At 46.2% G+C, this 14,255-nt stretch overlaps 1 protein-coding gene across 1 annotated transcript in view; it reads right to left on the reverse strand.

The window, feature by feature from the left end:
* P2ry6 (pyrimidinergic receptor P2Y, G-protein coupled, 6) overlaps window positions 1-9,614 on the reverse strand; it is a 38,023-nt gene extending 28,409 nt beyond the window's left edge. The window contains exon 1 of the mRNA XM_013511817.1: window positions 9,391-9,614. The gene's annotated coding sequence lies outside the window, so the exon portion shown is untranslated. The remainder of the gene's footprint in view (window positions 1-9,390) is intronic.
* Between the last annotated feature and the right edge of the window lie 4,641 nt (window positions 9,615-14,255).

A 14,255-nucleotide genomic window follows, 5' to 3' on the forward strand; every position in this document is an offset into this window, starting at 1 on the left:
TGATCACTGGGATAATCCTGCTTGGGGTTCTGTGAGCCACGTAAAGGGGAAGGCAAGGTAAATCAGTGATACTGAGCACCAGTTGTGTCAGCCTTGGGGTACGTTGGGGAGATATGAAAGGAAACATACAACAGGCAAAATGTCATGGCTTCGGCATTCCAGGGCTACCACTGAAGAGAGGGAGAGAGACAAAGGAAAGAGACCACCATAGAGCACTGGAAAAGGCAAAGACCATGACCTTTCAGAGCTGCTTGTATTAATCCCCCGCAAAATGATCAGGGTTGTGTATTGGGTGAAATGTCCATATGCAAGCACTGTTGGGATCAGATGGAGTCCAAAGTCCTTGATCTTGAGCCCAAGAATTCTCCGAGCCTTAACAAAATGCTGCCCTGCAAAGCTCCACAGGTCTCTATGCCATGGGAGGAGGAGGCCTGAATACACCTTAGGACCAGAGCACCGTGTCTGGGGAGGAACATTCCTATGGTCTTTAATCTTGCCACAGTGAAGCGAGGACCCAGAGCTAAAGTGCTTTGCACAGGTTCAAGGCTGTCTTTTTGGGGCTCAAGGGCTGTTGAAATGGGGCAATGGCATTGAAAGGCTTTTCTCCTCTAGATGAGGTGCTGGGGCAGGAGTGAAGTAGAGGCCCTGGCACCAGGGCAGGGATGACAAAGCAGTGTCCTTCAGAGGGAGTGGTTGCCTGCAACATGATAGCTAGCAGGAGTTAAGGGAAGAACTAGAGAATGCACAGGAACCATTCCTGGGAGAAAAACTGTGGATGAACTCCAGGAGCTGAGATTTCTAAGGACTTGATTAGAACTGTCTTTTGGTACTTTGCAATTCTGTTAGCTCTCCCCTACTCCAGACCTATGGTAAAACCACGCTGTTGTATGGCCAGACATGCCAGGGAAATGGAGAGCCTGGGGAGACAGGTAGGAGACAGCTAGGGCTTCTGCAGAGAGGGCTGAGGGAGGTGCACAGCTTAGACATAGACGTGGCCCATTCCCCATGGACTCTGACATGTTCAGGTGGGGCCTGAGCTAGGACTGTAGTATCACTCAAAAGGATTAGGGCTGGGGACACCATTACTGCAACAGGGCAGATTAGGAAGTGGGAAAGAGCAAGGGTTGTGCATGGCTCAGAGAGAGCTGCGCTAGCAGTAGGAGAGGTTGGCAAGAGTCAGATGGAGAGGGCCTGGACCAGCAGGTACTGGAGGAGCTCAGACTTGAGTTCCATGGGAGCCAAGACTTGCAAGAAGAGAGATGAGGCAGGGGGTTGACAGGACTGTACAGTAAGTTCACTCACTTGCTCAATGTCAAACAGCAAACGAATATTAGAGACAGAGTTAAACACAGATGATCTGACTCTGACATTTATAACTGAGGCAGGGAGCTAACAGTGGCCACTTGATAGGAAACAAGCAGGCAGCTGGTCTTCTGGGTGATGAGAAAGGAAGCAAGTGGTTCATCAAAGGAGCAAACTGATGCTCTTAGCCCTGAGATAAGAAAGTGCGTTGTGTGGGAAACTGGGATGAGACCCTTTAAATACAGGATGTGCCATTTGTTCAGGGCTTCTCTGTCTGTGGAGTAGCCAACTTTTGTCCTTTTGGGGCTTACTGTCTGTGGGACAGCCAGCTACTATCTTTCCTATAAGCAATATTATCTTTTTGTTTATTTTATTTTAGCCTTGAAACTGACCCACGCCTGATTTCCATCTTATGTGCAGCTAAAAAATCATGCTAAACAGTGACAGAGTGGTCAGATCTGTGCTGGGGAGGCCATCTGCTGAGTGTGGGTGGACAGGAGAATGGAGCTGAGGAGATTGCGGAGTATTCCAGAGCTGGGCCCAGGTCACAGGATGGAGACAAGGAGATCAGTGTGGTTAGGATTTGTGTTGATAGACATCCCGAATCCCAAAAATGGCACTGGCCAGCACACACACTTCTTTGTTCTTCTTCAGACCCTGAGATAAACTTCCTACTCCCTTTCGTGGAAGCGCCAACTAACTCCCAATCCCCTTGAGATAGGAGATACAACACATGACACATTGCCTGCCTGTATTAACTCCACCTCTAGTCCAATCTAATAAAAATCCGTTCCCAGCTCCCTGCTCCAAGGGTTCTTGCAATCTCCTGCAACCCTCCCATGCCGGCAATAAAGGCTTGTTTTATCTATCTCTGTCTCTTGCTCTACCTAGTCCCAAACCTAATATTTTTGGTGCCATGAAAAAAGTGTCCCCCCACTAAAAAAATGTGTTCCCCAGAAGGTTCATGTGTTCAGAGGTGGGGCTTTTGGAAGATGTTTGTATCATAAGGGTGTGTTGTGGTTTGTGTCTGGATGTCCCCCCAAAGCCTCATGCAGTCATGGAAAGTGGGCTTTTTGGAGGCTGCTGAATCTAGGGTTTGTGATGGGTTCATTGTCTAGTGCTGGGATTGGGGGTGTGAGTGCTACATCTGCCCTAGGTCAGGTAGCCTGCATACAATATAAAGGATGGAAAGAGGGAGGCTTGCTCCCTCCTCCTCTCCTGTTGCTTTTGGTATCTTCCAAAGCCAGGAACAGTTGTTTCCCCGACACCACCCTGCCTTGGAGCCAGCTCATTATGGACTGAAACCTCTACAAACTGTGAGCTAAACAAACCTTTCCTCTAACTTTGGGTGTTGGGTACTTTGTCTCAGCAATGAGAGAAAAGTAACTAAGTCAAGGTGCTAACCTCCACTGAGGAGCCACTGAATGTGCTGTTAGGAGGTTGAGCCTGGAGGGAGGAAGTAGGTCCCTGGAGGTGTAACCTGGAATTCTTGTCCCAGCCCCTTCCTATCTCTAACCCTTTGTGCTTGCTGGATGCAAGGGGACCAGCAGCTTTCCTCCACCTTGACCTTCCACCATGTTTCTGCCTTGGAACCAGAAGACCCAGGACTAAAACCTCTGAAACCACAAGCCAAAACAAACCTTTCCTCCTCTGAGCTGTGTGTCAGCCATTTTGGTCACACAATGAAGCTGACTGACACAAATAGAGAGATATTTGGGGAGCAGGTTCATGAGAGCTTGATAACTGAATGGGGGCAGGAAGGAAGAAGCCCAGGATGTACCCAAGCCTCTCCCTCCTGCTAGGGTAGCTGGGTAGCACACAGGTAAGACTGGACACATTGCCTCACATGGTGAGGCCACCTCCCCTGCACCCCACTGGTGCCAATACCTGGCTGCTCCAACCCTCACCTGGCCTCAGATGACCTGGAACCTTAGCAACCCTCTGGCCTCCACTCTTCTACCATCCTTGGGGCAACCCTGCTTGCCACCCCTGCTGTTCACTGCTGTATGTTTAGGTGCTCTCCCCAAGAGTGTTTTCCACAGGTGCTGCCCTGAAGCTACAGCTCCTCTGTCAGTCACCAGCTGAGGGGAAAACTAGTGGCACAAATTCTGCAGGGGAGGTGATGACACTGAGGGAGTCCCTAGCCCCATATAAACCCTCAGCCAATCCTAGGTTCTCCTTGATGAAACCCCCAACCTGTCTTTCTTTTTTTTCTTTCTTTTTCTTTCTTTCTTTGTTTCTTTGTTTCTTCCTTCCTTCCTTCCTTCCTTCCTTCCTTCCTTCCTTCCTTCCTTCCTTCCTTTCTTCCTACCTTCCTTCCTTCCTTTTCTTCTTTTTCGAGTACTGGGGATTGAAATCAGGGCCTTTGGAGAATATATATATCCCAAATTCATTTTACTTTGTTTTAATTGCCCTGGCTGGGCTTCAGCTTGTGATCCCTCTGCTTCAACCTCCCAGACTGCTGGGATTACAGGTATCAGTCTTAGCTCTGAAATCAGTTTCTCACATGAGGGTCAGTGTGAGTGGATGGAGGGGAAGGGAGATTACAATTATCATGCAGTTTGTGGTATTTTCACATCTACTCATCTGATCATTCATTTGTTCTCTGCTGACTCATTCAGCTAAGGTCTGTGGACTGCCCTCCAAGGACCAGACATTCTGTTGCTGGGCTGATCCTCAGTGGTGGGAGAGACAAACAGTTTTACTCTTGCTTGCATTTTCCAGACCAGGAAAGTGAAATTTGGCAAGGGAAAAGGATTCTTCCAAAGTCCCACAGCCGAAGCGAGCATGGGTGGTCAGCCTTCACTCCCAGCCTGTGCTGAGTTCAAGGCCAGCTGCGCATAATGTGCCTCCTGCTGACTCCAGGGAAGTCTCAATGACTCAAGGCTGGGGCAGGGGGTGTCACAGAGAGAATGGGGCTTGCCTGTGAAGTTTCTTCAGACCCGTTTCTTGTTCTCTCCTTCCTTCTTTCAGTAGCTCGTGAAGGTACCAAGTGCCCCACAACTCCATCATCCTGAGGGATGCCCATATCCCAGGATCTCAGCCTGCTCCTCCCCAAGGGCACCCTCCCTAAAGAGCTTGAGCTACTCTGACTGCCTGACAAGGGGGCCTCTGAGCTCACTGTCGCCATCCTGGGGAGCACATGGCCATTTTATCAGGGACTTTCCACGCTGCCTGGAGGGAAGGTGACCTTTCCTGGCGCTTCTCAAATAATTCTCCCAAAGTGACCTCCAGTATATCTTTCCTGGTAGTTAAATTTGAAAGTGCCAAAGCTGGGGTCAGGATTCTTGAGCATTTGAGCTGGAATCAGGGAATGTTACAGTTGAAGCATAGGAGGTTGGATTTTGGATTGTAGACTTTAAAATGCTTGAATAATTTTAGACTCTTCGGGCTAGGACTGGAATCATAAACAATTATAGTCAGAACTGTAGATTAACCAGGGCTAGAAGTTATGCCAATAGCATTCTATCTATCCCACCTCCCTAACAGCTGAGAAGAGAGGCTGGGTCCTCAGTCACTCAGCAAGTCAGACCCGGGCCAGGCCTCTTGCGCAGCAGACCTGTCCTCTAGATCCCATGGAGCAGAACTCTGGGGGAAGAAGCACTCCCTACTTGGGGACAGTGAACAGCAGGGACAGTGCCCGCCCCTGCCCCTGCCCCTGCCCCTGCCCCTGCCTGAGCCTCCCACCAGGCCACCACAGCACCCTGTCACAGAAGATATATTTAGGTGCCCTCCCCAAATGTGTTTCCACAGCTCCCAACACTGCCTTTTATGTCCTCCTATCCTCCAAGGCCTCTGGGCATCTTCTCCAAACTGACCCGATGAAGTCACCAGGAACAGGGGCTCTTGCTCTGCCAACACAAATGTTTTAGTCCTAGAAACAAAGCCCAGTCTGGGGGGTCTTCTCGTCCCCCTGTGCCTGTGGCCCAGCTTTGACCTCCCAGCCTCGCTTCTGGCTCCCAAGGCACACTTTTTCCAGGGACCAGACGTCCCTCTTCCTATTCATCTTGCCTTTTTTCATCCCCGGCAGAGGTACCCCAGACTCTGCCCCTGAGAGTTCTCCTCAGCCCAGGTCCACAGGCCAGCCCAGGTCAGTTCCTGTAGTGCTTGTCGGGATAGGGAGGCTCCATCCAAGACCCAGGGCTGCCCTCAAACCTTTGCCCCTACTCTCCATCCCGAGCCTTGCCAGAGACTTGCATTTTTCCTTTTCAGAGAATCTTCCCAGGAGTCAGGCAGTTACTGAGAATGCAACAGCGCTGCCATCACAAGAAGGGATCTGTCAGGCACCCAGTGGGTGGATCTCAGATTCCCGCCTGCCTCTCTCAACTGGAATTATTGATTTGTGAAAAATGGAGTTCCTGAGTGGGCAGGGACCCACTCATGAGAGGGTGTCAATCACTATGGTCATAGTTTTGTCACTACCTGCTAGGGTTTCTATGTGCCAGAGATTGTCTATATCCAAGGACTCAGTCAGTCCTGATAATAACCCTATGAAGTGAATACATTAGGACAAAAAACATGTGATCAACTCAATAGATGCATAAAAAACACGTGACATAATCCAATACCCATTCATGATAAAAACGCTGCAGAAAATGGAAATAGATGGTCTTTATCTCAATCTGATAAAAGCTCTCTATGACAAACTAACAGCTAACATCATACTAAATGGACAAAAACTGAAAGCTTTCACTCTAAAATCAGGAACAAGACAAAGATGTCTACTGTCTCCACTCTTATTCAATATAGCCCTGGAAACATTAGCCAGAGCAATTAGACAAGAGAAAGAAATAAAAGGGATAAGAGTAGGAAAGGAAGAAGTTAAATTATCATTATTCACAAATGACATGATCTTCTACACAGAAAACCCCCAAAACTGCACCAAAAGACTTTTAGACTTAATAACCAAATTCAGTAGTGTAGCTAGATACAAAGTCAACACTCAAAAATCAGTAGAATTCCTGTACACAAACAGAAAACTCACTGAGGGGCAAATTAGGAAAACAGCACATGTCACAATAGCACCCCCTCCAAAAAAGGAAAGAAATGCCTAGGAACCAATCTAATGGAGGATGTAAAAGACCTCTACATTGAAAACTACAGTACTCTGAAAAAGGAGATTGAAAAGGACACCAGAATATGGAAAGATATTTCTTGTTCTTGGCATGAAGAACCAATATAATGAAAATGGCCATATTTCCAAAATTGTTGTACAGATTTAATGCAACCCCAGTCAAAATTCCAACAGCATAGCTCACAGAACTAGAGAAAATAATGCTAAAATTCATTTGGAACCAGAAGAGATCCAGAATAGCAGAGGCAATTCTGGGCAACCAAGGTATGGCAAGGGGTATCACAATCCCTAATTTAAAATTATACTACAAAGCTACCATGATAAAAACAGGACGATACTGGCAAAAACAAAAACAAAACCAAAAAACAGACCCAAGTATTGATGGAACAGACTAGAAGGTACAGAAACAACTCCAGACATATTCAGCCACATTATCTTTGACAAAGGGGGCAAACACTGGAAGAAAATAGCTTCTTTAATAAATGGTGCTGGGAAAACTGGTTTTCCACAACCTAGACTCATATCTTTCACTATGCACTAAACTAAAATCAAAATGGATCAAACACCTAAATCTTAAAACAGAAATACTAACTCTGCAGGAAGAGAGAACAGGTAGAACTCTTGAAGACACTGGAGTAGGCAAGGACCTCCTGAACCAAACCCCAATTGCACAGGAACTATCACAAGGAATCAACAACTGGGATCTCATCTTATTAAAAAGCTGTGCACAACAAAAGAAATCGCCAACAGAGTGAGAAGACAACCCACAGAGTGGGAAAAAACTTCAGCCAGTTGTTCCTCAGATAAAGTACTAACATCCAGAACATATGAAGAATTGGAAAAAATCAGACCCCGCACCACATTTAAAGACCCAGTCCAAAAATGGGCATCAGAGATGAGTAGATACTTCTCAGATGAACAAGCACAAATGGCAAGTAAATATATGAAAAAAATGTTGGACATCAGTAGTCATTCAAGAGATGCAAATCACTCCAGAAAGGATAGCAATTATCAAGAAACCGACCAGTATCAAATGCTGGTGGGGCTGCGGGGAAAAAGGAGCCTTCTCCACTATTGGTGGGAATGTAGACTGGTGCAACCACTGTGGAAGTCCCTGTAGAGATTTCTCAAAAAGCTAGCAGTAGAGGTCCCATTTGACCCAGCTATTTATCTTCTTGGTATCTTCCCAAAAGAATTAAAAGCATCAGGAGCTAGGGATTTAGCTCAGCGGCAAAGCGCCTGCCTGGCAAGCGCATGGTCATGAGTTCGGTTCCCGCTACCGGAGAAAAAACAAAAAAAACAAAACAAAAAAAAAACAAAACAAAACAAAAAAAAAGAATTAAAAGCATCACACCACAGTGAAATATGCACACCCATGTTGATAGCAGCACAGTTTGTAATACCTAGATCTTGGAAACAGCCCAAAGGCCCATCAAGCAATGAATTGATAAAGATGTGTTTTTGAAAATATATTAGAACGCTACCCAGCCATAAAGCAGGATAAACTTGAGACATTTCTAGGTAAATGGATGCACCTTGAGACCATACTCCTAAGTGAAATAAATTGATCACATATGTGTAAATGTTGCATTGTTTCTCTAGTGTGAGAAACTGAAGGTGTAAATAAGGACCAAAATGTATAATAGATATTGTGAAATAGGAGGAAATTATTCAAAAGGAAAGGAGAACTAGGGAGGGATGGAGGGAGAAAGGAAGGAAGGGAAAGAAAAAATGAGGAAAGATAGAATGGGAACAAATCTTTGTAAATAAGGAGGGAAAGAGGGGTTGAAGGGAGGGGAAGGGGAATAGGAAAAAAAAAGAATCAAAATATATCATATACCGGTGCAAATTCCCTATGATAAATGTGATCATTATGTATACCTAAATTTGTACCAATAAATCTAATTAGTTAAAAAAGGTGAATACTGTTAACATCCTCATTCAACAAATGAAGAACCTGAGGGACAGAGGGGCTTTGCAGATGAAGTGCCAGAACTAGGGTCTGAACCACACCTGAATGCCACAGCCATTTTTGCAGTCCCAGATGGCAGCCTGCTCTGGAAACCCCTTCTCCATAGTGCCCTGGAGTCCTGCAAGTGTAGTATATGTGAGAACCTTATCACTGGTCAGGGATCCTCTGCAGAAGCCCTGTCCCCTGCCCTTGCACTGAAAGTGACCAAGATACCTTCACATAGCACACACCCCTAAGCTCACAGTTATACTTGCTGGAGTCTCAGACCAGGGCTTCCTGCTCTACAGGGTGCTGAGGGTCCTATCACAGGATAACAGGATAAGCCCTGAGTTGACTCACTGGACGATAATTTATGAGACCACTATTTTCACATTAAAACGAATGAGAAAATACTACAGAGAAGAATGTGAAATCCACAGGAATTCTAAAGATTAAAAACATGAGACTTTAAAGGACCTTCGTGTGTGTGTGTGCGTGTGTGTGTGTGACAGAGAGCGCGTGAGAGCGAGAGAGAGAGAGACAGAGAGAGAGAGACAGAGAGAGAGAGACAGAGAGAGAGACGGAGAGAGAGAGAGAGAGAAAGAGACAGAGAGAGAATGCAAGCAAGCACATGGGATCTGTCATACTTCCTCCTCCCAGATCCAGAATCAGCTTTCACTCTCCCACGTTTTCAGGGGAGCTGGGTGCAAAAGTGACAAGCACTGCCCAAACGCTCCCCACCCTCCATTACCTGGCTCAGCACATCACAGGGGCATCAGATATGCCCCACAAAACACACACCTCACAGCTGGCACAACACAGAGCACACCATGCTGCCACTGCCCTTGCCACACAGCACACATGCAGTAGAGCCTCTGGGTTACCCTGGCTGAAAAGTCACATCTGGCTATAGACGGGGTCCATGCACAGTTGTGGGCACGGCCCACGTCCAGGGGTCGCCCGTGGCACACTGTGTACACACCACACACCAGGTATATAAAACCCACTGCCCACAAGCAATCCCTTACACAACTCCTAGCCACCCATACATACAGAGACTCACCTTGGGGAATCCCACCGGGACCAGTGGCCAGCCTGCACCCCCTCACCGGCGCCCCCTGGCCCCAGGGTCCTTTCCTGGCCGGCGCCCTCACGCGCAGAGGAAGCCCCAGCGGCCGCAGGTCCGGAGATGTTCCGGGCGCGCTGGGCGGCGAACCCACGAACTGAGCGATCGACAGAGCCAGCGCAGGCGGCGGCTGCTGCTCCAGCCCCAAGAGGCGCCCGTTGCAGCAGACCAAACCCGCGGGGAGGGGCTGTGGCCCGGAGGCTTGGGCACCCGATCTGGAGTCCCGCCCAGCCAGGACTGGGCTGGGCTGCCTGCCCGTAAGGGACCAAGAGGCAGTGACAGTCTGGGGTAAGCTGCAGGCTGAAAGGACTGCTCCTGGGCCGCTGGTTTCCTTCGGGACTTCTACGTTTTTTTGGCTTCAGTTTATGTATTTGTGTTGGTGTGTGGGGTGAGGATGGAGTGGGTGATTTCTCCCATCTTCCCGGCCCCATCAATCTACAGTTCCAGGGGGTTGGGTGGGGCAGAACAGATGAAGAATATTAAGTATAATTTCTTGAGCGAGTATGTGCCAGACTCTGTGCTATTTTTTAATTAATTAAGTAAGAAAGTAAGTAATTGTGGTATTGGAGATTGGACACACGGCTTTTGCATTGACTTACATCTCCGACCCTTTTTAAAACTTTTTAAAATTTTGAGACAAAGTCTCGCTAAATTGATTATTTCCCCAAGCTGGGCTTGAAATTACAATTCTCCTGCCTCAGCCTCCTGGAGTCCTGGGATTACAGGCATGCACCACCAAACCTAGTCTGTGCTAGTTATCTTAATTCATTACCTCATTTAACCCTCATAACATTGCAGAAGTGTTACTATCCCGTTTCACAAGTGGGGAAATGGAGGCACAGAGAGATAAAGTGACTTAACTAAGTTGGTAAGTGGCAGACCTGAGATTTAAAGCAAGACAGCCTGACCACAGAGCCCAAGCATACCTGAAGTATGGGTTTATGGCTCTTTCCACACCATACACTGCTTCCTGGTGTTCATAACAATCCCAGGAGCTTGGTTTTACCAATCCATTTCACAGATTAGGAAACTGAAGCTCAGGGGGATTAGCTTGCTCCTGTTCACCCAGTTAATGGGACATCAGATTAAAGATGGCAGAGGGTAGGGGCAGTGACTGTCAAGGAACCAGACATGGTAGCACAAGCCTGTAATCTTTGTATTCTGTCAGACTGAGATGAGAGGATTGCAAACTTGAGCCTGACCTGGGAAGCTTATCAATTTATTGAGACTCTATCTCAAAAGATGAAAAAGGCTGGGAATAGGAAACAGTAGGTAGACCTTATGCAGATGGGAGGGGGATCTAGGGATGGAGAGAGGAGGGAAGGGTAAATAAAAGGGATTAAGATGTGATATGTATATGTGCCAACTCCCCATAGTGACTGTATTCATTACGAATCACAAATATGCATTAAAAAGGTTGGGGGAGCTGGGGATGTAGCTCAGTGTGAAGGCCCTAGGTTCAATCCTCAGTACTACTAAAAAATAGCATAAGGGGACAGAGCCTGGTACATAGTAGGGGCCCCTCAATGTCAATGTTCCTCATCATGCCACTCTCCTTCCCTCTCTTCTTCCCTTTCATTGCCTACGAGCTGGCTGGTGCAGAGGCACCTCCAATCCCCTCATCTCTAAATCTTCCCTTGATCTGCAGTCTCCAGACACAAGCCAGCCCCTCTTCCTGGCTACCACTGGAACTTTTGCCCAACAGCCAGATTCCTGTTAGGTGCCAGGGTGTGTGCTAGGCACAATGAAGGTGAAGAACTAGATGGTGCTGATGGTGCCAGTCTGGTAGAGTTCATAGTCTAGTGAGGAGAGCATTTGTTAGCAAATAGTCATGCAAATTAATGCGAATAGTAACTACATATTGTGTCAAGAACAAGTGAAAGACCAGAAGAGAGATTAGAGTCAGGAAGAGGGACAGCTAATTTAAACTGGGTGATCTGAGAAGGCTTCCCAGAGGAAGGTACATTTCAGCTGAGACCACAAGGAAGTGTTGGCTTCAGCCAGGTAGAACTGAGGGGACAGAATCCCAGGCAGAGGGCCTGCACAGAGTTTCCTGAGACAGGGAAAGCCTTGCCTTCACTGTTGCCATTTTTGGAGGAGTTACCTCCTCTGCAGGTCTCTGCCCACCTAATCTGGTCTCTGCCCCCAGAGCACCTGCAAGGTGACCCAGCCGAGGATCCAGAGATCTCCGTGACTCAAAACCAAAAAAAAAAATAAAAAATAAAAACACACACACACACAAATAAAACAATGTGCAGCCAGGCGTGGTGGCACACACCTGTAATCCCAGCACTCAGGAGGCTGAGACAGGAGGATCATTGTGAGTTCGAGGCCAGCCTGGGCTACAAAGTGAGCTCAAGGCATAGTGAGACCCTGTCTGAAAAAGACCAAAAAAAAAAAAAAAAAAGTGCCCATCTCAGTCAGTCACACTGAATGACTCCCCACGTGGCCTGAACAGCATCCTTCAGGGTCTTCCTCCTTCCCAGGCTCCTTCCTGGGGGCTCTGTCTCTCCCTTCCCCAGGGCTCTGTTCCAACCTCTATTTCGCTCACTCTGCGAAATAGTGTCCTCTATTTCGCTCACTCTGCGAATAGTGTCCTTCCTCCCAGGGGAAGGACACGCTTTCTCTTTACCCAAGTGTGCTAGAGACGCATAGTCCCCACTCCTAGCCCAGCTTGTCTCCTGTGTCCCAGATCAACTCTTCCCTGGATGTCCATCCTCGGAGGACTACAGTGCTGCTTCCCTACAATAATTCTCCCCATGTCCTCATCTCAGGGACAACACCACCAGCCCCTGTCACTTTAACCCAGTGCCTGCAGCACTCAGACAAATGCTAGCCCTTCCTTTAGGGTCTGCCACAGCTGTTATTCAACAAATTTTGAATTCCTGCTACAGCCCAGGATTAAGGAATGATTTTTTTTTTTTAAACAAAAGCAGTAGGAAGAAAGAAAAAAAATAAAGGAAAATATTGAAAACTCAGTATCACAAAAAAGCTCTCTTTATCCAAAAGCATAAATAAAAGAAAAAAATGAAAAAACAGACAGCATGCTGAGAGATCATTGCAACACATATAATGAAGGGCTATTCTGCAACATAGGAAAATATCTCCTATACATCTATAAGAAAAAGCCAAGCGACCTAATTTTAAAACGAGTAAAGCCAATGCACGTATGAAAAATGCTCACCCTCATTACCCACCAGAGAGCTTTAAATGAAAACCACACTGTACCATGTCACATATATCTACTAGCAAAAATTTAAAAATTTGATAATACCAATTTTGTTCAGCATAGAAAAAGAAGAGAACTTTTACACGTTGCTTGGGAAACTGGCAATTGAGCACAGACAAGATTGAAGGGTACTTTGTCAATATCCAGTGGATTTAGAGATGCACATAAGATGGAACATTTTAATCCACTGCATACAACCAGCAGACACTCTTGCATGTGCTGAAATGTCCATCACAGCATTGTATTTAATAGCAAAATACCAGAAAAAACCTATATACCCATCACCAGGTATGGAGAAATAGACTATTAGGGAGAAATAGACTATTATTCTGACATTGTTGGTTGTCTGAACCCTCAGTTTTCTCATATTTGTTATGGCAGTGACTTGTGGAAAATCTGACCTTTTTTTTTGTTTTGGTTTTTTTCTCCGGTACCGGGAACCGAACTCACGACCTTGGGCTTGCCAGGCAGCTGCTTTTGCCGCTGAGCTAAATCCCCAGCCCCTGACCTTTTGAATCTGCACACGCTCGCCAACCTGGACCTGGGTGAGAGGAACAGACAGTGGTTGTCTCACCCAGTATCTCCTCCATAGAACAGGATCGTGTCTCATGCTTCTGTCGTTTAGACTTATTTGCTCCACAGCTGTTATCTCCCCTGTGTTACTAAGTGAAATTTCTTCCTAAAAAAGTGAGTAAACCTGAGAAGAAACTAGGTAAGCTGAGAGGAGACCCCCAAAAGGCCACTACTGAAAGAAAGTATAAAAGTGATCAGGCTCACTGGGAAGGCAGGACAGTGAAAGATGTAGGGTAAGTTTCGCCCTCTGTGTGCAGGAGCTCTTCCCTGTGAGAGGAAACAGCTCTTTCGGTGTCCCTGGGTAAAGGAGTCAGTGCTTTAGAAACTTTGGAACTTTCTGTGATGGTGGAAATATATGTGCTGTCCAGGATGGTAGCCTCTGGTCATGCATGACTCTTGAGCACTTGCAATGTATCTAGGACAGTAGAGGAACTCAATTTTTAATTAGAAGTGAATTTCAATTTAAATAGCCTGTGGGCTGGGGGTGTAGCTCAGTGGTAGAGCATTTGTCTAGCATGTGATTCTCTAGGTTCCACCCCTAGCATTGCAAATAAACAAACAAATAAATACAGTCTTTTGTGACCAATAGATATCGTATTGGGCAGTGCAACTTTATGTTATGCAGAAATCCTTGGCGATTACTAATAATTTCAATATTATTTGGGGAAGATTAGTTTTTTTGGGGGTGGGCTGGGAGCATATTTTTCTTCATTAAATTCTAGAATTTTGCTTTCACTGTGCACAAATTTACTATCAAGATGAACTATATTCCAATAGTAAGAGGAAACTATATATTCACTCAATAGAATTTTATACAGCAGAGAAAATGAATGCGCATGTCAAGAAAGCTAAATTCACATAAGCATAATGTGATATATATATATGTAATATATATTATGATACAATGCAAATAAAAGGTTTTTTTTATTTTAAAGAGTAAAAGAAAGATAACATAGTAATAGGGTGGCTTACCAAATTACAAAGTGGTAGGAAATTATCA

Source organism: Chinchilla lanigera, unplaced genomic scaffold (assembly GCF_000276665.1).
Source record: "Chinchilla lanigera isolate Chin_1 unplaced genomic scaffold, ChiLan1.0 scaffold00013, whole genome shotgun sequence".
NCBI lineage: Eukaryota > Metazoa > Chordata > Mammalia > Rodentia > Chinchillidae > Chinchilla > Chinchilla lanigera.